This window comes from Cupressus sempervirens, chromosome 10 (assembly GCF_028749045.1).
Source record: "Cupressus sempervirens isolate cs-2001-9-10 chromosome 10, ASM2874904v1, whole genome shotgun sequence".
Classification (NCBI taxonomy): Eukaryota; Viridiplantae; Streptophyta; class Pinopsida; order Cupressales; family Cupressaceae; genus Cupressus; species Cupressus sempervirens.
The window spans coordinates 510,371,604-510,397,797 of NC_143127.1; the positions used below are offsets into that span (position 1 = coordinate 510,371,604).

At 37.3% G+C, this 26,194-nt stretch overlaps 1 protein-coding gene across 1 annotated transcript in view; it reads left to right on the plus strand.

The window, feature by feature from the left end:
• Positions 1-15,722, plus strand: part of LOC149534897 (Ribosomal protein L31) — an 85,972-nt gene extending 70,250 nt beyond the window's left edge. The window contains exon 2 of the mRNA XM_089806792.1: positions 15,493-15,722. The gene's annotated coding sequence lies outside the window, so the exon portion shown is untranslated. The remainder of the gene's footprint in view (positions 1-15,492) is intronic.
• The last annotated feature ends 10,472 nt before the right edge of the window (positions 15,723-26,194 follow it).

Consider the following 26,194-nt stretch of genomic DNA (forward strand, 5'->3'; position numbering starts at 1 on the left):
GAGCAAGAATGTTTAAGGAAGCTTTAACTACGTATACTACAGCTACAGGGCAGCTCATCAATTGGACTAAGAGCTCGATCTTCTTCCTTAATACCCCTGTTGTAAAACAAACGGGAATGTTGAAGATTCTAGGGTGCAAGATTGATTCCTTCCCCTCCACCTATCTTGGGCTCCCCTCGGGTCCTAAACTATCAGATTCCTTCTGGAATGAGTTAGTTGACAAATTCAACTTCAAACTCATTGGATGGAAAGGAGCTCTTCTCAGTCAAGCTGGAAAGATACAACTTCTCAATTCCACTCTTCAGAATATGCCTGTATATGCTCTCAGTTTATTTTTTATTCCCTCAAAGCATGCTAATGCAATTAAGAAAATCCAAAGATTTATTTGTAAAGTTTCTGCAAATTCTGAACTTCCAATACTGATATAATGCCTTTAACCTTACCGAAGATGGTCTTTATTAATACCAAATGGTCTATTAAATGTTCTTGCTATGATGTATAGTTCTGTAATATAATATTTATTTCTGCTATAAATCGTATGAGGTTGTAGATGCTAAAGGAGCAGACTTGTGTTTCAATGTGTGTCCTTTATCCACATTTACACCCTACATAAATATAACCACCAAGGGGCATGTCCTTGAAAGGACATGTCCCTCTCTAGGTCGGCCTTTATTCCATTTCAAGAAATTGGTGGCTATTCATGGATGACAATTAGTTAGTAACTAAATTAACCTAGTTTATCAATTTAGTCATTAACAATATTGCCTCAAAGAGATGCCGATCATTGTCAAACGAAATAACAATTATATAGGCCCGTTTTACCTAAGGGATTTCTTGCGTAGACTGATCTGTTCGATCTGCAGATTCAGATCAGTATGATATCAGAGTTGCATGATATAAAATTAGTACTCCCTCTTAACTTGATAATCATACTAAGAGATAACAAATCTAGTACCATCAATTAAGAGGAATAAGCATAGATTGATACTCTATATCTATTTGAATCTTCTAAGCATGTGGTATCATTGAACACATGATACTATGTCATATTAGTATACTAGTGATATGACTTATCACTTATACTTGTGATAACAGTATTGCATGAAATGCAATATACATGATAAAACCCGGAGAGTGATTAAATTCTCCCTTTAGCGAAGTTGTGACTCATAGGTATTGACAGGTCTATATCACAATATGATCCTGAGTTAAGATCTGCCAGTACACAGGATAAAGTTTGGGAAATAATTAAATTCTCCCTTTATCTAAGTTGTGATTCATAGGCATAGAAATGTCTATATCACAATTTGATCTTGAACTCATCCAGATTTGATAGTAGTTCTCTAATGTTCAGTACATTATCTCAGAGATCGTCATCTCTCATAATGTCTTTTATACAAGTGTTCATTATCTCAGAGATTGTCACCTCTTAGATAATGAATACAAATGGTGAAGCTTATAAAAGTCAATAGCTTGACAATAATAATTTTAACTCAAAATTATTTCATTAATAATTAAAGAATACAAATGTATTATAATTTAACCATACCAAGTCTTTTTCTGAAGTGATCCATCTTCACTCGAGAGAGAGGTTTGGCAAGAATATCTGCTGTTTGATCTGCAGTGCAAATGTATTCTAACTTGACAGTTTTCTCGTCTACCATATCTCTTACATAATGGTAAGGAATTTCAATATGCTTGGACCTGTCATGAAAAACTGGATTCACAAAAAACTTGATGGAACTTTGATTATCAGAGTGAATAATAGTGGGATTCATGGGTTGACCAAATAATCCCACAAGTAACTTTCTAAGCCAAACTGCTTTTGGAGAAGCCATTGCTGCTGCAGTGTATTCAGCTTTTGTGGAACTCTGTGCTACTGATGCTTGCTTTTTGCATATCCATGATATCATTGCTGAGCTTAAATTGAAACAACATCCAAAAGTGCTTTTCCTATCAGTAACACTTCCAACCCAATATGAATTTATGAACCCATGTAAGTCCAAATCAAATTTCTCATTCTTGAGCCCAAGATTAAGAGTGCCTTGTAAGTATCTCATAATGTGTTTGACTGCAACTAGGTGAATCTCCTTTGGCTCACATAAACTAACTTAAGGCATTAACAACATATCAAATATTAGGTCTTGTATTTACCAAGTACATAAGGGACCCAATCATCTGTTTGTAAAGAGTAGAATCTATGGAAGGTGATTCTGCAGCTGCTTCCTTAAGTTTGTGTAGATTAGTCTCCATTGGGGAAGACATAGGTCTGTAGTTCCACATTTCAAATCTTCTCAAGATGTCTAATGTATACTTTCCTTGATTAAGTATGATGATGTCAGAGTTCTGCCACACTTCCAGTCCTAAGAAGTAATGGAGTCCTAAATCTTTCATTTCAAATTCTTTGATTATATCTTTCTTGCATTGATCTATAAGATGATCATCACCTGTTATTAATAAATCATCAACATATAGTATCAAAATTATCATATCATCTTTATTCCTTTTATAATAGAGATTTGGATCAGCTTTATTTTTAAAGAAACCTAAATTGGTGAGATATGTATCGATTCTTTCATACCATGCGTTGGGAGCCTGTTTAAGCCCATAGAGAGCTTTCTTGAGTCTGCACACAAATATTTTAGGATTATGAGTTTCAAATCCTTCAAATTGTTCCAAATATACTTTTTCTATAATCTTTCTATTCAAAAATGTTGTTTTCACATCTATCTGATGTACTTTCCATCCTTGCAATGCTACGATAGCTAGGACTGCTCTTACAGAGGTGTATCTGGCAACTGGAGCAAAGGTTTTTTCATAATCAATTCCCTCCTGAGAGAAACCTTTGGCTACGAATCTAGCTTTATACTTTTCAATGCAAGTTTTCCTTCAGGCCTTGGAACAATTTCCCAAACATCATTCTTAATAATGGATTGGTATTCTTTAGTCATAGCATCCTTCCAAGCTGTATGTTTAATAGCATTTGAAACATTGGTTGGTTCTAATTTGGATAAATCACTCATGTTTGTTGCATAGCGTGAAAATCTTTTGGCTCTTTTGCTTTCTCTGAAGGTTCCAGATGGTGCAACAACGTCTTGTGCTTCCTCTACAGTCATAATAGCCCAAAGTGGTCTTTTCTTAGGATTTTGAGTTTCCTCAAGATTGAGATTTTGAATTTCATCTTCAATTTCTTTAATGTTCTCCCTTTGAAACTCAGATTCATGTTTTCTTCAGAACTAGGTATATGTGTAGGATCTTCAGAACTTAGTGCTCTTTTGAATGCTAAATCTTCTTCAAATATTACATCCCTACTAAGTATAATATTTTTTTGACTAGGTATGTTGACTCTAGATGCTTTAGATGTTTCACTATACCCGACAAAAATACCTTTCCTCCCGGAGGGTTCTAATTTAGTTATATTTTCTTTTGGAACATGTATGTATACAGGGGTAGGAGTAAAGACTTTTGTTTTGAATATAGACAACAGTACAAGAGGCTTCTACCCAAAGATAATACTCTAAATTTTGATCAAGTATCATAGCTCTTGCTGCTTCTATAATTGTTCTATTCTTCCTTTCTGCTACCCCGTTTTGCTGTAGGTTATAAAGAACAATATACTCCCTCTTAATTCTTGCTTCTTTACAAAAATCTTTAAACAAATTTAAAGTGTATTCCCCTCCATTGTTAGACCTAAAAGTTTTAATTTTGTATCCTGATAGGTTTTCAATTAAGGATTTGAATTATTTGAATCTCTTAAGGATTTTTTCTATTTTTTTACATTTTAAGAAGTAAATCCATGTTTTCCTAGAGAAATTGTCTATAAAATATTAACAAGTATATATTACCAGAATCCTCCAAGGGAAGGAACAGACATAGGTCCACATAAATCTGAGTGGACTAATTCTAAAACATTGTTAGTTTTTCTAGTGCTATCTTGAAATGGATTTTTGTTGTTCTTACCTAAAGCGCATCCTTTGCATATGCTCGAATGATCTTTATTCAACTTAGGTAAATTAGTAACCATCTTCTCCATAGTAGATAAGGTTTTGAAATTTAGATGTCCTAACCTTCTGTGCCATATTTCATTTATATTAGTAGCTTCATGAATTAAGGCTTGAATAGATTGACTTGGTTCTGTATTTAATTCATACAAGTATCCCTTTCGTTGAGCAATTAACTTTGATTTCTTAAATGGAGAGTTCTTAGACCAAGTCATTATTTTACCATCCATGAATGCAACTTTGTGTCCATCATCTTCAAGTGCTGTAACAGAGATTAGATTCCTCTTGATTCCTTGTACATATTCTCTGTAATGTCCCCTTTTTCTGGGACATTATAATTCTGTGTTGCCAGCTTACTTCGCCTAGGTTTTGGGGGTGAAAAGGTTCTTTACGGGGTTCAGTTCGAGATTTGGCATAGACATTTTTAGTTTCAAACTCATCAGAGCAATTTTGGTAGGTTGTCCGGATGCTTTCTATTTTTAGTAAGTAAACAAAGCTTAGTATTCTTGATATCCCAGTGTTGGTTTGGAAGTGTCTTGTCAAGAGCTTTCCAATGAGCTATAGCACGTGCTTATCCGAGTTTGTTTGGTCAGTTATTTTAATGCCTGATGATTATATGGTTTACTGACTAAGTGACTATTAAAGTTCATTTAACTTGTCACTTTTTAAAAAAAAGGTACTATGTTCACTTAAGTAACTAAATGACAAAAAAGGGTGCTTTATCCCACATTGCCTAAAAGGGCGTGCATCACATTGGGAAAAGTGATAAAGGTACAACAAGCTCAACATGGGGAGTTATGAGGATTATAATATTTAGAAACAAATATTAATCTGGAGCTGGAAACAGTGGCTGGTTATTTCTTTAAGGACGTAAACCATTGAAGAAATATTTGGAGGTTGGACGCAAACCTAACCTTCTCATAGGTTTTATCTACATTGTCAATCTGACTTTTATTTCTATTTATAAGATTGGATTTTTTGGATTGTTGCATGTTATTGAATTGCTGTTGTATAATACAGTAATGTTATTTGGCAACCATTGGTGATTAATTACTGGTTTATACTTCTGAATATTGGAGGAATCACATAAGCTTTTCTGAGTTTTTTTGTATGCATATCTACTGGTTATAAATTGATTAAAGTTCTGGAATTTATATCAAATATTGGTTTACTGTTCGGTTTAAATCTGCAAGTTTTATATCAAGAGTTTTTTTAGTAAATATCCGGAAAGGGATATAACAGTGGTATGAGAGCATATCTAGGTTGTGTGAGAACTGTTTGACAAGACTCCTCTTAGCTATACATTCAACATTTTGATTATAAAATTTAAGTTCAGATTATTATAGTGGTATCAGAGCTAAAGATCCTGCCATCCTGTGGAAGTTTATTCAAAAAAAGAATCCTTTGAAGTTACAGGTCTATTACAAAATGCTAAAGGAGAGTTTAAACATCTGAAGGGTGTAGCTTATCACTTTTTGGGCCCTGTCTTGGAAAAGCAAACCAAAATTTCTTCTACAGATTTGGAAAGAACGCATCTCCGACATGAAGCATTGAAATCCTTAGAGGAAGCTAACTCTTGGGAAGGCATCAGCCATCAAACCTTCTCCTACGATAGTGAAGAGAAAGAACATAGGTGGAGTTCACACATGAAGGCTCCATTTCCCCCACACCGACGTTTACAGATTGATGTGCTGAAGGTATTTTGTGGATTTCGAGTAAGAGAATTATTGGGATTGTTCATATTTGGAGTGGTCAGACTGGAAAATGTGTTTCAACATTTTCAAAAAATTTGGTTGTGGCATTGAAGAGATTTAAAATTGAGTAATTGTGGGCTACCGATTTCTATCAAAAGGGCATCATTTCTTTTTGTTGTGACACATTGGGCACATCTTGGGCCCACTCGTGAACCTAGAGGCTGAGCGGCAATTGCACTTGGCCTATGAAATTATTTGATGCCCACGTGGAGGCCTGTTCTGCAACTGCAGGTGTGTTGGCAAGGTCAGCGAACTACTTCCTAGGGTTTGCGATCTGCTACGGGATCGAGCATTCAGTTGGTATTGGTCAACGCTTCATTAAATTCTACCTGTGATTTGTCTTAAGAGGCTGCCGCTAAAGCTTGTGCATCATCGTGGAGCTAGAGGAGGCAATTAAATATTCTTTCTCAATTGTTATCAGCACACTTGTGGATCAGATTGAAAATTTGGATTGGAAGCTTTGTCAAGACTAAACAATTTTCTATTTCTAAATCAGGTTGTCAATGATATCTACATTTTTGCCGGCATGAGAAATATAACTAGTGAGTAATGATGTAGTGTTGATAGCGCGTATATTGACTCAGTCATCTTCTCCAGTTCTTGCAACTAGATATTATCTCTTTATCCCATGGCTAAAAAGAAGATTTTTCAAATTTATTTGAGCCAGTGTCTAGTTATAGGAAGTATCAAATTGCATTTTTGAGAGGCAACATTTCAACTTTGAGTCTACAGACTTCATCACAAGGGCTTGTGATCATATATTCCCAGCCCTACGATATGATTTGGCACCTACAGTTACCATTTGGGGGCCCATGTTGATTGTTCATGATACTCCTGCACTCTGCTAGTTTGTATTTGCTCATTCTGATCCGTTCTTGGCATTAGGAAAGGGTTGCGATTTGATGTGAGGAGTTGATTATCGAACACTTGCTGCAGATCTATTTTTGAAGAAGCCGAGCAGTGGGAAAGTCTGGTGCCGTTTGTTGAGAAAGGAAATCACGACAGTCCTCGATTTGTTTGGAGAAGCATATTCATCAAAGTTACACAGACAAGATACCCGAGATTTGGCTGTATGCCAAATGTTTTCAATAATGCCCTTGCATTATTAGTGAAGGTCGAGATCGTATGAGTGAGCCGAAGTTAATGATTGCAGACTACTGCTGTTAAAAATTCCAAACCGCTATCAGTTGCATCAGAATTTAAGTTTATTGTAAAAGCTTAAATCTCGCATGGACATATGGTTGGAGATTTAAATTTGGATTTTAGTGTTGCTGGGATAAATTGATTGTTGGAATTCGTCTCACAGATTGCCTGCACAGGAAGTGATAATCATAAATGCATTATGAGCAGTTTGTTCATCATTGCTGCTGAATGGCTCGAAGTTATGTAAATGATCTCTTCTGCTCATGACTATGGAGCCAAGTCTGGAAATAGTTCATGCAAATTTACAACCTTCGAAGGAAGACAACAGAAATTTGTAGCAAATCAGAAATTTAGGAAACCTAAGACTGCTAAGACCAAGCATTGGTCTTAATAAGAAGTCAAAGGTCCTAACACATCAGCCTTCAAAATCTTAAGAGAGAAGCTATGGGAAAGATGCACAGTCTGGGAAAAGATCTTATTAAAGTACATAAGTAGTTAGCCCAAAATTTCCAATCTAACATGAGGATTGAAATAATGAGCATATATGATGAGTACAACAAATTCCCTCCACAGATTCAAAAAGAATTTTCTTTCATTGATTATGTGGACTTTCAACTAGAGCTGCAAAACAAGACGGATATGATAAGAAACAAATGCTACGATTTGGCTTGAGATCTCCTTGCAAAGGTCAGTTGCAGAAATTTGCATAGGGAAGATATTAATCAACTTGATAGTAGTGCTAAAAAAGAAGAGCAACCTTTGCATGATAATATGCAAAATACTAATAATGACACAAGTATACTAATAGGTAATTGGGAGATAGAAGTATCTTATGAAGCTGTTTACACTAGTCCTTCTGATGAGCATGTTGATGGCCCATGTAGAAGAGCTGACCAAACCGCCAACATTGGCAACTCCCCATCTTATTTAGACATGGAAAAGTTGAAAACACTAGCATCTTATTTGGTGACATGAAAATTAACTTGGATTTTTATGGTGATACTAGGCTGGAAATTATGTCAAATTTTGAAGAGCAAATGGACCGCAATGTTGGCAGTATAGATGAACTAGCACGCGTTGAGTTAGAGGACATCTTTGAAAATGTTGTCTCCTTAGGTGATGAAAAATCAGAAAATTCTATGGAGAATAGCCCACTTGTGTTCGACGGAAATGGTCAAAAACCATTATCACTCCTTGACTTATTGGATATGCTTTTGGTCAAAGAGGACAAGCTTGTCCAAGTGTTGACGAGGATGGATAAAACTTCCAATTTGGTTGAGGATCTAATGCGGAAGATTGTGATAGAAGAGACACATGGGAATGTGTGTGGTGTCACAAGTCCTCTTTTACATATTATTTTTGAAACTTTGAAAATGATAAAATATGATTACTTGCAACTATTAATGGATAGAGATCTAGCAATAAAATTTGGGAAGGACAAGGATAGTGAGGTAGATGAGCTATGCTTTCAATTGAGCTTAGCACATTACTCCATCCACAAAGCTGAAAATCAAATGAGTGGGGCAACCACTCGTGAAGAAGATAACCATGGTTCAAGGGCACACAAAATCACACAAATCATTGAAGGAATTCATAAAGTGGGTAGATGTGAAGGAAAACAATGTAATTCAATCACATGTTTCCCGTTTGAGACTCTATGATGAGAAAAATTCTATGGACCAGCAAGTTGATGAGTCTGGAAATTCTGATTTTTATGACAGCAGCTGTACATTTTCACATGAGCACATGGTTAGTGATACAAGTGAGGATAATTCAGAGATTTCAATTAATGGTTAACCTTCTTTTTATGAAGACTTTGACATAAGCGAGGGTACTTATGGGGGAGTAGGAAGTTTAGATTTATCCTTAGCACGCTTTGAGAGATTTTTCAGCTTACTCAAAGATTTATCACCTAGCTCTTATGAGATGGCCACAACCTACTTGTTGATTGGCGAATTTACTTGGTATATTCCAGCTATCAGTGATTTGCTTGCGTATGTTAGTGGTATAGTCACTGATTCTATTTGGCCTTCCAAGGTCAATGAGTTATTTGTAGATGAGTGGGGAGAACATACATTACCCTACGTTCTACATGAGGTGTCTACATTTTTTATTCAGCAGCATATTGAAGACAGTGTTAGCATTCATGATGTTGGTGATTCACTAACCACTCTTTCCTTTACCCAGGATCATGTTGATTGGGTGATCGGAGATCTAGGTATTAATAGTATCTTACATTTGGTGGATTGTGCTGTGTTGTTACACAGTCATAGGACTATGATTTGGGTGTTTCAGCCTTCTGACACATCTGAGTTTCAGAGATTAGGATTACCCCGTTTTCACTAGAGTGGTATGGTGGTGGAGTCAGATTGGCCGTATCCGTCATTGTCATCAGTACAGATATTATAGGAGCTGGTCAGTGGTATCTCAAACAACGTACGAGTTCTCATTTGGGATTCAGGTGGAGCATCCCTATGTATTGCTTTTTATCGAGGAGCTAGGTGGAGAGTTTGGTTGCTATCATTTTGGGGTGGATATTGGTATATAGTTGAGCTCCCATCCTCACTTGACAATAGAGGCTCGCAGGGTCACTCATGGAGTGAGGCATTTATTTTGACTGAGGGTATTGGCACACAGGGCAGCAACACATGGTAGTTGGTGTCCCTTTATGGTGAGACTTGGAATCTTGGCATTCAGTTATTTGACACATTGATTCCTATTGTACTGTTTCACCATTCTGAGTTTGGAAAGATGCATGCCGTGGTACATTGGTTGAGGAGTAGAACGTCATTCTCGAGGTGAGTATGGGATCCTGGCATTTGGTTTCTACAGGTATGAGCAGATTGCTTGAGGGCAAGCAATCTTTGAGAAGGGAGGCTAAATAATGTCCCCTTTTTCTAGGACATTATAATTTTGTGTTGCTAGCTCATTTCACTTAGGTTTCGGGGGCGAAAAGGTTCTATACAGGGTTCAGTTTGAGATTTGGCCTAGACATTTCTAGTTTCAAACCCATCAGAGTAGTTTTGGCAGGTTGTCCGGATGCTTACTATTTTTAGTAAGTAAACAGAGCTCAGCATTCTTGATATCTCAGTGTTGGTTTGGAAGCGTCTCACCGAGAGCTTTCCAACGAGCTATTGCACTTGCTTATCCGAGTTCGTTTGGTCAGTTATTTTAATGCCTGGTGATTATATGGTTTACTGACCAAGTGACTATTAAAGTTCATTTAACTTGTCACTTTATTAAAAAAAGGTATTATGTTCACTTAAGTGACTAAAGGACAAAAAATGGTGCTTTATCCCACATTGCCTATAAGGGCGTGCATCACATTGGGAAAGTGATAAAGGTACAACAGGCTCAACATGGGGAGTTATGAAGATAATAATATTTAGAAACAAATATTAATCTGGAGCTAGAGACAATGACTAGTTATTTCTTTGAGGACGCAAACCCTTGAAAAAATATTTGGAGGTTGGACACAAACCTAGCCTTCTCACAAGTTTTATCTACATTGCCAATTTGACTGTTATTTATGTTTATAAGATGGATTGTTGTGTGTTATTGTATTGCTGTTGTATACTACAGTAAGGCTATTTGGCAACCATTGGTGATTAATTACTGGTTTATGTATGTACTTCTGAATATTGGAGGAATCACATAAACTTTTCTGAGTTTTCTTGTATGCATATCTGCTGGTTATAAATCGATTAAAGTTTTAGAATTTATATCAAATATTGGTTTACTGTTCGGTTTTAAATTTGCAAGTTTTATATCAAGAGTTTTTTAAGTAAATATCCGGAAAGGGATATTATAGTGGTATCAGAGCATATCCAGGTTGTGTGAGAACTGTTTGACAAAATTCCTCTCAGCTATACATTCAGCATTTTGATTTTAAAATTTAAGTTCAGATTATTACATACTCTTTTGAGATGAATAGACATGCCTGATTTTAGTTTCAAGGTGCAGTTCCCAATTCCTTTGATAGGATGAGTGGAATTATCACCTATGGTAACTTTGTCATAAATTGCTTCTGATAATGAGTCTAGTACTTCTTTGTATCCTGCAATGTGTCGAGATGATCCACTATCAATTACCCAGGCTTTGCTTGATAATTCAATTGTGTTGAATACAATACACATTTCTCAGGATCATAATTTTCATCTTTCTTAGTAACGTTTGTATAGTTTACTTGTTGTTTCAAATTTTTAGGGCAATTAGATTTATAGTGTCCGAATTTTTCACATTTGAAGCATTTTATTTTGGATATATCTTTCTTAGATTTGTCATTTCTTTGATTACCCTTCTTCTTCTTGAAATGCTTCTTCTTACCTTTATAGGAATTTGTGTTGAGAACATGAAGTTCTTCATTTTCAGTTTTCAATATTCCTCCTTTCTTGAGTTGCCTAGATTCTTCTCGAAAGCAATCACCTTTAAGTCTATTGAAGTCTGGAAGTTTGTCTCCAGCACTTACTCCTTGTTAGAATATTTCCCATGAATCTAGTAATCCATCTATTGCCATTAATGTTAATTCTTCATCATCAATTATGTACCCAATGTTTGTAAGTTCATCTCTTAGACTAGCCACCCTTAGGAAGTATGAATTTATAGATTCTCCCTCCCTTATTTTTATATGATTTAGTTGCCTTTTTAGTGATAGGATTCTTGTTTTATTAATAACCTCATATGCATTGATTAATGCACTCATCATTTTGAATGTCGTCTGAAGTTGCATTAGCATAGGTACTATTTCATTATTGACTCCATCTAATATGATTCTCATGGTTTTCCTATTTCCTTTGATCCAAGTAGTTTTATTAGGTTCAATATCAGGTTTCTTGGATTCCTTATCAATGAACTGTGATACATCATTTTTGTCAAGAGCCATCATAATTCTGAATTTCCATGCAATGAAATGGTCTTTTCCATCAAATCTATCTTCGGGTCTGATTGCATTAGTTGTTGCAGCCATTGAGTGTAGAAGAATGATGATAGATATGTATTAAATCTGATTACTGGTTTGACTAACGAGGCTTTGATACCATGTAAAGTTTCTGCAAATTCTAAACTTCCAATACTGATATAATGCCTTTAACCTTACTGAAGATGGTCTTTATCAATACCAGATGGTCTATTGAATGTTCTTGCTATGATGTATAGTTCTGTAATATAATATTTTTTTTTGCTATAAATCGTATGAGGTTGTAGATGCTAAAGGAGCAGACTTGTGTTTCAATGTGTGTCCTTTATCCACATTTACACCCTACATAAATATAACCACCAAGGGGCATGTCCTTGAAAGGACATGTCCCTCTCTAGGTTGGCCTTTATTCCATTTCAAGAAATCGGCGGCTACTCATGGATGACAATTAGTTAGTAACTAAACTAACCTAGTTTATCAATTTAGTCATTAACAATATTGCCTCAAAGAGATGCCAATCATTGTCAAAGGAAATAACAATTATATAGGCCTATTTTACCTAAGGGATTTCATGCATAGACTGATCTGTTCGATCTGCAAATTCATATCAGTATGATATCAGAGTTGCATGATATAAAATTAACTTTTTTCTCTAGTCGGGTGTGGAGGTGAAGAGTCGTTTTCCTCTGGTTCAATGGAAAAATGTCTGTAAGCCTAAACATAAAGGAGGTGTGGAGATAAGATTGATCAGATTGATCAACAAGACCCTCCTTCCTAAACAAATTTGGAGGATTTATGAAGGGGAAAACTAACATCATTGATAAAATAAAAGTTTTAGCTCAAAGTTTTAGTAATTTCCATATAACCCACGACTATAGGGAAACTTTGTTCCGATAAAATGGTCAACTTAGGAACTATAAGTGAAGAAATTGCTACTTGGAAAGGTACTACAAATATAAGTGATGATTTAATTAATACTTTTGATGAGGAAAAGATCAACCTCAGAGCTAGTGTCATCACTAGTACCAATGGAAATGACAATTATGGGTAGGTTGATGATGTTGAGTATAGTTGCAATCTAAATGTATCTCCTTGTGAATGTGGTAAGTATTATTTCCCATGCTTTATGGGTTCATATCTCTATGAAATCGCACAAAGTTTTTTCAAACTCTGCAAACAATGGCCTTTTTGCAAAAATGGGTGGAGACCTGCATTATGTTGAGCTGAGCACCTGTGAGTGGAAAAGTAAAAAGAAAGTGTGGAAATCCTGGAGAAGGGCAACATAACAACTTACCTTGAGAAGCGGGATGGTCCTAGCGAGGAAATCACTCAAGCCTTTGTTGATAGTTGGAGCAATGGGAAAGTGATTTTGCATAACAAAAATGTTGAGTTAACTGTGGACCTGGTTGCAAAAGTCCCTGGCATTTGGAACACTGGTAAGAAAATTTTCAGAGATGTTGAATTTTCTAACGAAGCAGTTAAAAAGTTCCCTAAAAGCAAGAAAGAAAGCTTGAAACTGGTTAAAAAGAATTTGAGTTTTCATGGGATGAATCAAATTAAGTCTTTGTGGAGGAAGGTTTTGAAAGCTATAATGAGTACATCGCTTTAGACGGTAGATTCAGCAGAGCTTGCAACTTTCCTTTTGTGATTCTTAATCATTTTAGGCACAATATGAAAATCTCTTTACCAGTTAATCTGCATAGCTCTTTGGTTAACAATCTCAGTAAGCATTGCAAGTATCCGTTCCAAAAGGAAAGAAAGCGGCACCAAAGCCCTCCAGATGACTCCAAGTCCAAGGAGGAAGAATATGACTCGGAGGAGAAAGATGTTTCTTCGGATGACTCTTCCTCGAACTCTGAAGAGGAAAACCAGAAAAAAAAGAAAATTGGTAAAAAGAAGAGGATTTTGATACTGAGGATAGCATGAAGAGTAATAACGCTGATGACAGTGATAACTCTGAGGGCTCTGAAGAGGAGGAAGCTGAAAATGATGAAGAAGAAACAAAAAATCTGGAGGTAGAAATTAATGTGGAGGAAAATCTGGAAGAAATTGTGGTTTCTATTCTACACAAAATTGGGGAAAATAGGGCTAATGAGGGGATTGGGAGAAATGAGGAGACGGTAAATGAAGATAGGGTTTCCAACCAGTAGATCACTGGTGGCGATGAACTTAATCCTTCGAAGGAAAGGGAAATCTTTGTTCATTCCCACTTTGGGGTGAAGGAGGATTAACCCTTTTCTCCCAATGCTGAAGCAGATGATGATGGAATGAAGGATTCTTCTATCAACATGGACTTGGAGGATTTCAATGATAACGGGGACAACATGATGGAAATTCTCCAAACTACGAAGGCAAAGTATACGTATTCCTTTAGGATCGACAAGTGGATGGTGGAGGAGATAAAAAAGCTCAATAATGGCCTGTAGGAACTTCGAATTAAAATGGAAAATTATCAAAAGGGTACCAACATCAAGGATTCTGAAGAAGGCACCTCCGTTGGCCTTAGTGTAGGACCTAGTAACAGCACTAGAGAGAGTCTGAGGAAGAAAAACGAGACTAAGACTAAGGAGAAGCCAAAAGAGAATATTGATCTCACTGAATCTTTTCAAAGGCTCAAGAACTTGGAGAAGGAAACTGAAATCCTTCCGATGCAGTTGATTTAGTACGGTCTTTGTCTGTTTGATTTTGGTTTCCAGTGCTGGTCTATGTTGGTTTTTGTTGTGGTTGTTAGTTTTGTGTTTCAGCAGTTTGTTTTTTTGGTCTTTTGGTTGTGTTACTTGTCCTTTGGGTAACTGTTGTATCAGCAGTAATGGTTGAATATCTATCTTAAAGAGATTGTAAAGGGTTCTAGGGCCCCCTTCAAAACTATTTTTATCATTAATCGAAATAAAGTTAGGATTATAATCTTTCAATTCTTAATCACCAACCAGATTCAATACTAACAATTTAACAAACATAGAATCATCATTTTTTTATCATAAATGTATTCAAATATCAAGATCTACTAAAGTCGTCAATGTATAGAACAAAATTAATAAAGTCAATGATGTTCAAGTTTTACAAAATCCTTCAGAAAATTATCCAATATCTCGCTTTTGCAAGAATTGAGAGCAGTGGGGTATTATGGAGAGTTAGTCCATATTTTATAGTTAAAAGAAACTGTGTTTAATGGCCATAGTACTAGTCAACATGATGAAGAAAGTCTCAAGTTATACATGAATTGATGTTCCTCCTATTGCACGTCAAGCCAAATGGATTTTTGCAAAATACTATTCCCTACAAATAAGTATGAAACTAAAATGGTGCCATAATGTTTGCAAGGTCAACTTGGCCTTAAATCTCAGATTAATCATTTGAATATAGAAATATTAACAGAAATGCTCCACCCTAAAGAATCAGGAAATACATAATGAAATATATCCTCCAAAGTCAACCTTTTCTGAACTTCACTGTGAAGCGTGATGAAAATATATATTTTAATTGTAAAACAAATGCATTTCTTAGAATGGTAGGCACTCACTACAAGCTTGTTTGTTTTTATTATTATTTTTCATGCCTTGTGCTTGGTCATAGCTTTGCAAGGGGGCCTTCTTTTTCATTTGTTTTTAAATAATGTTTATGGGCCTTAATCTAATGCCTCTGTCATGTTATTGACATTCACCTTGTTTGTTAATGGCAGGAATTTTGAGCTACTAATCCATTTTTGCTGGAAGGATAAGCTAAAACTCTGCTAGGCTTGAGTGAATGTTGCTACTATAAACTTGCATGACATCTTTTTGACGTTATGTGATTTTCTTTTCAACCTTTTGTGTTGCTTTAGAATTTTTTCAAGTGCAATGATTTATTAGTTTTTTCTTGTATCTTTATATTCGAGAGATCAAATTTGGGATGGAAACAAAACTTTTTAAACATGCATCACAGAAGAATGTCCAAACTATCTTGAATATTGTCACGTCTCCAAGCTCCAAACTACTTAGTCAGAATGATGTGAAATTAAAACTATGACTGAATTTCAATATCATCATGGTATCATCAGTAGACTGAACTATATTCTGTTTTGTCCAAGATCTGGTATTATCTTGTACTGTTGCAGGGTGAATTAAATATATGAATATGTTACATGCATATATGATGGTAGTTTTGAACTGTTCAGTCATGCTTAATAACCAAATTGCTTAATTGTCTTCAGTAGAAGTATGCAGAATTTCGATATGATAAACCTTTGTAAATTGAGTACCTGTAGAATATCTCCTCCATTTGTCCTTGTGATCTGGCAGAAAGAGCATGTTTTCTAATTCATAATAATGTTCAGGTTTCTTTCAGCATTAATCCCTGTGATAATTCTCGTTCTTAAAAGGTGTTGAATGGTCCAGGGAACTCGTTCCTTAAAGCAGTTAGTATAGCATAATCAGAAGCATGGTGTAGATAGCTGATCTCCTCCAAATGCAGTGAGATAGTTGGATGAGAGGGTTAGAGGAGAGAGTTGGGGAAGTGGGTTTATTACTGGGGAAGTAAAAATTCTGTGAACTGCTCAAACCTGAAGATGCACCCTATTCTATGGTCAGTTGAATGGCTCACTAGAATATGCCCATGGTTCATTTCTCATCTCCCAATCCTTCAATGGACTGGGTTCATGTCACGATGGAAGGGGTAAACCCTTGCATAGGCAGGTTTCTTCCACTTCTATAGCCTCCTTGCTTACTCTATGAAGGGGACCTGCAGAGGATGTTTGATTTTTTCACATTGTCTGTAAAGCTGTTGCTAAATCTAGGATAACTCAAATCCTCTGTTCCTAACCTTGCCTGCCTCAAGTAATTGACCTACTTTAGTGGAGAGAAAGTTAAGTAGTATTTTTAAAGGGAGGTCAGTCTAGGAGAATGTCTTTTTATTGGTTGAGTCAATGTTGGTTGATGGTATGGACATGCTTATTAATGTTGAATTGAACCAATTTGTATAGTCCTACAACTACCTTTGGCTGCTTCTACAAAAATGATTGGTTGTAAAGATTTGTAGGAGTGGTTTTTGCTGTCTAACAAGTCCATCCTTCTAACCCATAGAGAACCTACCATCCAGAGGTTTACATTCTTATACCAGGAATCTGCAGTTCCTTACTGTGTCTTGTTAACCTGTTTGCTAGCTTTCCTCACTATCGAAAGCAAGGGGCCTTCCTATTATTCTTCTAATTGTTAATTTTCAAACCATGTAAGCAGCATGTGCACTAAAAAAAATTGTATTAAAACTAAGTAGCCCAAAACTCTAAACTTGAATCAAAATAATAATCTTTGACCATGCAATCTACAAATACATGCCGCTGAAAATGTTGATAAATGCATAATCTATGAACTGTCATGTCCCTACAAAAATAAGAAATCATTTAGTTTAAGTGAGAATAATCAAAATAAAGAAAACAATTTATGACATCAATATACTAAAATAAAAGATAATTAGAATGTAGTTAAGGCTCAAAAGTTGTGACTTTCAAAAGGGCAAAATAATTAAAAGGTGAGACTCCTCCCTCATATGGGAAGATATAAAAGGGGCAATGATTCATTCAAAACAGGCAATCTGGAAAGGATCAATAAGGAATCAAATTGGAAATTTATCTCTCCTTATCCATAAGGATCAATATATCTAATAGGAGAGAATAAGACATTCAATGATTAGGATTGATGATAAGGAGAGAATCAAGGAGTTGGGGTTTTTGTTAACTATTAAATTTATTGAGATTCATTAATTGTTTCTTAGTTTAATTTCCATAATAATGTATGTTAATCTTTGGGAACATTACAACAATTGAGTTAAGTTTCCATTTCCTAGTACAATCCAAGCTCGAGTTGGGAAATTTTAGGGTAAATCAAGTAAAGTCCCAACGAGGGTTATCAAAGCTTTGATCCTGCCATCTTATAGGATAAAAATAAAATGACAGTATACTTTATACATTCTTCAAAAATAACATCAAATACTTTGGAAAGTTAATGTTGTACTTGACCCACCCTTATCTAATAAATTTATCAAAATTCAAATAAGCACCTCCAACACTAAATATAGGGGAAAAATAAACAACACACCTCAATGGAGTATCTCCAAGCACGAGTTTGTTCAATGAAATTGTTTTAAAACCAAATGTAGAAAAATGGTCTTATTTTAGGTTAATCATTCAATGAAATTGTTTTAAAACCTAATGCAGAAAAATGGTCTTATTTTAGGTTAATTTGGCCTATTGCAAGTTAGACTCTATGTATCTTTCATTGTAATGACCCTCTCTATAAAGGCCACTGAAACCCTCAAACTGAACTAAGGAATTTTGTCAAACACTTGGCGTGTAATGAATAATAACAGTAACAATATTCAGAATATGGCAATTTCAGATTTGATACTTTTAGAATATAATCACAGAATTACAATATATATAAAGCCTTTGAACGATATTTCAATTACAATGCAATAAATTCTGAAATTGTTTTATTACCAATTCTGGACTGATTATTACAATGACTGTATGACAGCAAATTTACCCAAAAATTGACATATATTTCAGAATGCAAGAACCTGGTTTGAAGAACTATGGAAGAACACCAAGTTCTGATGCAAATCGTTGATGAAGACCTCCAACCGCACCCCCAAACTGTCCTTAATTTGCAGCTGCTGCCCAAACTAGCAGGGCCGTACCAGGCCGTACTTGTACGGCTGCTAGATAAAAATAATACCAGGGTTTTGGGACCCCCAAATGCAAGGAAAATGGGCGCCTAGGGTTAGGTAGTAACTCTGTAAAACCATAAAAAATAACTCCAAGGGGTTGAGGAGATATGAGCAATTATGTGGTTCCGAACCCTGCTTTGCCAATTCTGAAAAATGCACCTATTCTGTCTTCAAACTCTTGTCAAATGCTTCTCCAATGATAGGGCAAGTTTGAAATCCTTATTCCAACCAAACAAACCCTAACAACGAATTCTCAATAAGCTCCAATGAGATGGCTGAATACCAACTCCAATTATGCAACAATTCAGGTGATATTTCACACCCTCAAAGTCGCCAATCCAAGGGAGTGATTCGTTCCCAAAGATCGAATAATAATTTGCAGATCCAAAGTCCACAAATGTCTTCACAATGAAGAAGTAGAAGAGTTCTCAAATCCAAGCATGTCCAAATGAGAGGCCCAGCCCTCTATTTATTCACTTTTCTAAGAAGTTGCTAGAACTTCTAGAAACATCCTTTATAAATTCTCATTATAATGCACTTTTTATAATAAAGTAATTTTATAAAATAAAAAGTGCAACTCAACTTAAAATTATAACATGTAGGCCCCAATATCACATAATGATAAAATATAACCTCTTAACACTTCTTCAAGAGCAAGATATGACCATCTGATCTGCAGAATTGACTCTCTTTCCACACCATTTGCCTACGAGAGTCTGGAATAGGCAAATCCATGATCAATGCCATGTCGAACTAAAGAGGGGACATTACAGTCTGCCCCTCCTGAAATTGCTTGGCCTCAAGCAATCTCAACGCCGGGTGCTGCAAAATAGCCTCCCCCTCCCAAGTAGCATCCTCAACAGGTAAATCTTTCCAGTTAACCAAGTATTCTCTGATCACCCTTCTACGAAGCTGCTTTTCTCTGCTCTCCAGGATGGATTCTGGTACTAAAATCAATTTTCCCTCATTGTCTAAAGGAGGTAATACTGCAGAAGGCACCACATTCTGACCCAACGCCTTCTTGAGGCGTGACACATGAAACACATTGTGCACTCTGCTGTCTGCGGGAAGCTCCAACTCATAAGCCACTTCACCAACTCGCCTGATAATCCTGAATGGTCCATAATAGCGTGGCTTAAGTTTCTCTGCACCACTCTTCTTAAGAGTAGATTGTCTGTATGGCTGCAACATGAGGTAAACCATATCATCTACCTCAAAACTACGCTCAGTTCTCTTCTGGTCTGCATACTGCTTCTGCTGGTTCTGAGCTCTTGCAATATTGTCTTTGAGGGTAGCAACTATATCCTTACTCTCCTGTAATAATTCACCTGCACTGGGTACCCGGCTGTCGCTCAACAACAAATCCAAGAAACTAGGTGCTTCATAACCGTAAAGTGCCATGAAGGGTGTCATCTGTATAGTCATATGATATGTAGTATTGTAACAATACTCGCAGAGATATATCCATCTGACCCAAGCTCGCTGTTGAGCTGTCACATAATTCCTTAAATACCCTTCCACCCATTTGTTCACAATTTCTGTCTGACCATCGGTTTGTGGGTGATAGCTAGTGCTGGGTGTAAGCTCCGTGCCACATAACCGGAATACCTCCTGCCAAAAGTGACTCATGAAACGACTATCCCTATCACTCACAATGTTCTGAGGCAAGCCGTGCAATCTGAAAACCTCTCGAAAGAAAACCTCTGCCACCTGAGCTGCTAAGTGTGTAGTGGTGATAGGAAAGAAATGAGCATATTTCGTTAATCTATCTACCACCACATAAATACAATCTCGTCCTTGTACCTTGGGCAAACCTGTGATAAAGTCCATGGAGATGCACTCCCACTTCCTGTCGGGAATCAGAAGTGGCTGTAGGAGCCCTACTGGATAGCTGTGTTCTTGTTTGTTTTGCTGGCAAACAAGACACTCTCGAACATACTGCAAAACATCAGCTTTCAGCCCCTTCCAAGTGAACCGCTCTCGAACTGACTTGTAAGTCTTGAAGTACCCGGGATGGCCTGCTGTCGGTGAGTCGTGAAGTGCTCTCATAATCAGTTGCTTAACCTTCGATCCTGGGACTAGGTAAATCCTGTTCTTGTAAATGATCAAATCATCTACAAGTGTGTATCTGGTATCAATCACTATCCACTCTACTAAATCGGAGGCCCATATATCCCTGGCATACTCTGCTATAATCAAGTGTCGCCAATCCTCTGATATCTGAACCATAAGAGTGAGGTGTGGCCTTCGAGATAGAGCATCTGCAACAACATTCTGAGTTCCCTTGACATATGAGATGCCAAAATCATATGCCTGCAACTTACTTACCCACTTTTGTTGGCGATCATTCAGGTCCTGCTGTCCCAAGAAATGCCTCAGACTGTTATGATCAGTTTTAATACAAAACTTGCTACCCACAAGATATTGTCTGAATTTGGCCAAAGCATGCATGATGGCCAACATCTCCTTATCATATATACTGAATCAACGCTTAGGGCCTCTGAGCTTCCTGCTCTCATAAGCTATGGGGTGCTTATTCTGCATAAGTACAACACCTACTCCCTCTCCAGATGCATCACATTGAAGCTCAAATGGCTTCGTGAAATCAGGTAATGCTAGAACTGGGCACGTAGTCATTATCTCCTTAAATCTCATAAAACAGTCCTGTGCCTTCTGAGTCCACACAAATTCCCCTTTTTTCAGTAAATCTGTCATGGGAGCTGCATGTCGTGAGTAGCCACTGACAAACCTGCGATAAAAACCACATAAACCAAGGAACCCCCTCAACTGTGTAAGGTTCTCTGGTGGAGGCCAATCAACAATAGCGCGAATCTTTTCAGGATCCATCCGCACTCCCTCTGCACTAATGATGTGTCCTAAATATAACAGCTCGGTCATCCCTAAGTCACAGTTGGACTCCTTTGCATACAAGGACTCCTTCTGTAGAATGCTCAACACCGTCTCCAAATGCTCTAGATGCTCCTGCCATGATCGGCTATAGATCAAAATGTCATCAAAAAACACCAGCACGAATTTCCTCAACTAATGGTGGAAAACTCTGTTCATAGTGAACTGGAAAGTGGCAGGTGCATTGGTTAGGCCGAAAGGCATGACTACAAACTCAAAGTGCCCACAATGACATCTGAAAGCAGTTATCTCAATATCCTGTTCACGGACTCTGATCTGGTGATATCCTGATCTCAAATCAATTTTCGTGAAATAACAGGCCCCATGCAATTCATCTATCAACTCATCAATGCGAGGAATAGGATACCTGTTCTTAATGGTTCTCTTATTTAATGCCCTGTAATCAATACACATCCGAAGCGTTCCATCCTTCTTTTTTACCAAAACAACAGAAGATGCAAAAGGTGACTTACTGGGTCGGATGTGCCCCATCGCTAGCAACTCCTCAATGGTCCTTTTGATCTCATCCTTGAGTCGCTTTGGATGTCGATATGGTGTGATCATGATAGGTTTAGCACCTTCCTCCAGCTCAATAATATGCTCAATGCCTCTGTCCGGTGGCCTGCCTGGTGGAATCTCACTGAATACCTTTTCGTACTTAATCCTCAACTTCTGAATATCAGGATGATATTCCGCCTTATGTTGCTCCTCCTGTGTAGGTATCAAAGTACAAACTGCTGCCCACTCTATATCATTATGCCTAGTTAATCTCTCCAGCCGCCTAAATGAGATAGTCCTGATGTCTCCATTACGGATAGCCTTTAGCACATGAGTCCTACCATTCATTTCGAATTGTATCTCCATATCCTCTAATCTTAGGGTAACCACCTTCAATGAATGTAGCCACTGCATCCCAAGTACTATGTCCATGTCACCCATGTTGACCACATGATAGTCTGCCTTAAACTCATAGTTGTTCAAGCGCAAAGGTAAGTCTCGTACCATCCTGTCACAACGAAGAGTGTATCCATCAACTACCTTGACTCTTAGTCCCTCGAACTCCTCAGTAATGAGTCCACGCTTCTCTATGAATCGTGCATCAATGAAATTATGCGTGGCACCTGTGTCCAACAATGTAATAACCTTCTGCCCAGCCAAGACCCCCCGAAGTCTGAAAGATCCCTCTCTCTCTTCCTGTAAATGTAGCTCTGTTTCCTGCTTTTTCCCTGCACTGTCTATCTCCTGCTCTCCCTCTGCTTCATCAGGATCCTCATCATGATGTTTTGAACCATTTGAATCTGAGCCTTCGTAATAAGCCCACATTGCCCGGTTGGCCTTCCCTTTTGGCCTCATAGGACAGTCATGGCCGTACTCATATGGGCCTTTGCAATAGAAGCATAGCTTCTTCCTACGCAAGTCATTAAGTGTCTCCTTGTCCAGCCTCTTACTTTCTTCCTTAGGTAGCTGTGCCTCTCTATGAAAGGGTTTCCTGTCCTTATCTTTTCCTGAAGGGAAACTCTTTGCCTGAAATTTGTTTTTTGAAGCTGAAGAGGAATCCATGTCACAAGCTTTCTTAATGGCTTCCTGCAAAGTGGGAGGGTTGAGAGCTTTAATCCACCCTCTCAACGGATCAACTAACCCATCCATAAATAAAACCAATAGCTTTCGTTCAGATACATCTGTTACTAACACTGCAAGTTTCTGAAACTCTGAAATGTATGTTTCCAATGATCCCCACTGTTTAAGCTGGGCTAATTCCTTGAAATGGAGTTCTGGATCTTTCTTATCAAAACGTTCAATCAGTCTCTCCGTAAACTCCACATATGAGGTAATGTGTGCATGACCCATAGTGATCATACCATGATGCCACCACTCGTGTGCTAACCCATCCAGGTGAATTGTTGCATACTTAATAGCTTCTTCCTCAGACATAGGGTTCAATTGAAAGTATGTGTCAAGCTTTTGAACCCAAGCTCTTGCTGTAGACTTCCCCGAGCCATCATAATATGGTAACTGTAGTTTTCCTACTTTCTTTCGTAGCTCATAGCTCTGAGTCCTGTCTTGTCCACGGGGCATATGCTTCATCCGCACATCCATATACTCTCTAAAGGTGATTGCAGCTGTAAAATCTGGACCTCCTGCTTCCCAATCTCTCCTCAGCTGATCCTGTATGTCAGTGATCTGGGGTTCTGGTACCGGCTGCTCTGGAGCTCTAGGAAGGAACGTAGGAATCATAGGCCTCGAACTCACTGTCCTAGCTTGCTGGGGGGCATGACTGAAATTGTTCCCAATTTGTTCGCCTCCATTATGTATCTCATCCTGATTATTCCCATTCTGATTGTGACCATTCTGATTATTTCCTCCACCTATGTTAGCGTTCAACCCCATTTGTCGAGCCATCATCTGCATCATAAGCTCCATTCTCTGGTTCTGTTCCTGTGCTCTCTGTTCTGCTAATCGCTGTCCCTGTGCCAACGTGTCTAATAACTGTAAAAATCTTTCCTCTCGCTGATCTGGACCAATATTCCCACCTCTATCCATATTGTAGTCGCAGTCTTGATCAAAGAATACCTCCCCTGTGTCAGTATGACTGTATTCTATGTCCATCTGGATAAATGAGCTAGACTGTTCACTCTGCAGGTCTGAAATCCTATCTTGTCTTGCTTTGGTATTGCGGAAATTATAAGGCCTCTGTCGCATGCTCTGATTTTAGTGTTTTGACATTTCGTCAAACACTTCCCCAGCTGTTCCAAATTCCCTACAGGATGGCAGGACTTTGGCTCTGATACCACTGTAATGACCCTCTCTATAAAGGCCACTGAAACTCTCAAACTGAACTAAGGAATTTTGTCAAACACTTGGCGTGTAATGAATAATAACAGTAACAATATTCAGAATATGGCAATTTCAGATTTGATACTTTCAGAATATAATCGCAGAATTACAATATATATAAAGCCTTTGAACGATATTTCAATTACAATGCAATAAATTCTGAAATTGTTTTATTACCAATTCTGGACTGATTATTACAATGATTGTATGACAGCAAATTTACCCAAAAATTGACATATATTTCTGAATGCAAGAACCTGGTTTGAAGAACTATGGAAGAACACCAAGTTCTGATGCAAATCGTCGATGAAGACCTCCAACCGCACCCCCAAACTGTCCTTAATTTGCAGCTGCTACCCAAACTAGCAGGGCCGTACCAGGCCGTACCTGTACGGCTGCTAGATAAAAATAATACCAGGGTTTTGGGACCCCCAAATGCAAGGAAAATGGGTGCCTAGGGTTAGGTAGTAACCCTGTAAAACCATAAAAAATAACTCCAAGGGGTTGAGGAGATATGAGCAATTATGTGGTTCCGAACCCTGCTTTGCCAATTCTGAAAAATGCACCTATTCTGTCTTCAAACTCTTGTCAAATGCTTCTCCAATGATAGGGCAAGTTTGAAATCCTTATTCCAACCAAACAAACCCTAACAACGAATTCTCAATAAGCTCCAATGAGATGGCTGAATACCAACTCCAATTATGCAACAATTCAGGTGATATTTCACACCCTCAAAGTCGCCAATCCAAGGGAGTGATTCGTTCCCAAAGATCGAATAATAATTTGCAGATCCAAAGTCCACAAATGTCTTCACAATGAAGAAGTAGAAGAGTTCTCAAATCCAAGCATGTCCAAATGAGAGGCCCAACCCTCTATTTATTCACTTTTCTAAGAAGTTGCTAGAACTTCTAGAAACATCCTTTATAAATTCTCATTATAATGCACTTTTTATAATAAAGTAATTTTATAAAATAAAAAGTGCAACTCAACTTAAAATTATAACATGTAGGCCCCAATATCACATAATGATAAAATATAACCTCTTAACACTTCTTCAAGAGCAAGTTATGACCATCTGATCTGCAGAATTGACTCTCTTTCCACACCATTTGCCTACGAGAGTCTGGAATAGGCAAATCCATGATCAATGCCATGTCGAACTAAAGAGGGGACATTACATTCATAGTCCCCTCAATTTACAATAAATATATAAAACTACTTCACTAACCTTAACATTCCCAAACCTCTTTTCTAGGCCTCCAGGATTGGACTAGGGTGGTTATCACCCTAGCCCCACTAGACTATATTACTAAGTTACAGTGTCCAGTAAAAAAGGGCCAATTCTCAACATGTTACCGATCAAAATTTGTTGAGTAGGAAAACATTATTAATATTGTCTTAATTGGGTTTATCAACATGTTTCATGAGGCTCATTATAAAAGATCTCGCCCTCTCATTCAAAGAAGACACTACAAAAAAAATGATCTCTCCATTTTGCAAGTATTTCAGTCATTTTATGACATTGAAGGATTTAAGCATTTAGTATGGCATTCATGATCTACTTTATATGATTCCTCCATGAGTGAAGACATACATGAGCTCCCGTGATTGCATCAACTACCTTTCTCGAAGGATAATTCATTAGAGAAGGTATATCACTGTGATTCAACATTCTTTACTTCAAATTCGATGTTTTGTTTAGGCATTATTATTGAAGGGAAGGTTGAAACCCTTAAGGATAAGACTTACACAAGCCCTTATGCAATATAAATAGCATTTTTCCTCCATCTTATGTGTTGGCTATCAAATCTAGGATAAAAGTTTTGTAGATCTAGATAAGATGGAATGAGACAAGAAGATCCAAATCATGAAAAAGAGAGGAATATTGTTAACTATTAACATAGTCAATGGTTAGCATTTTTTTTGACACATATTTTTGA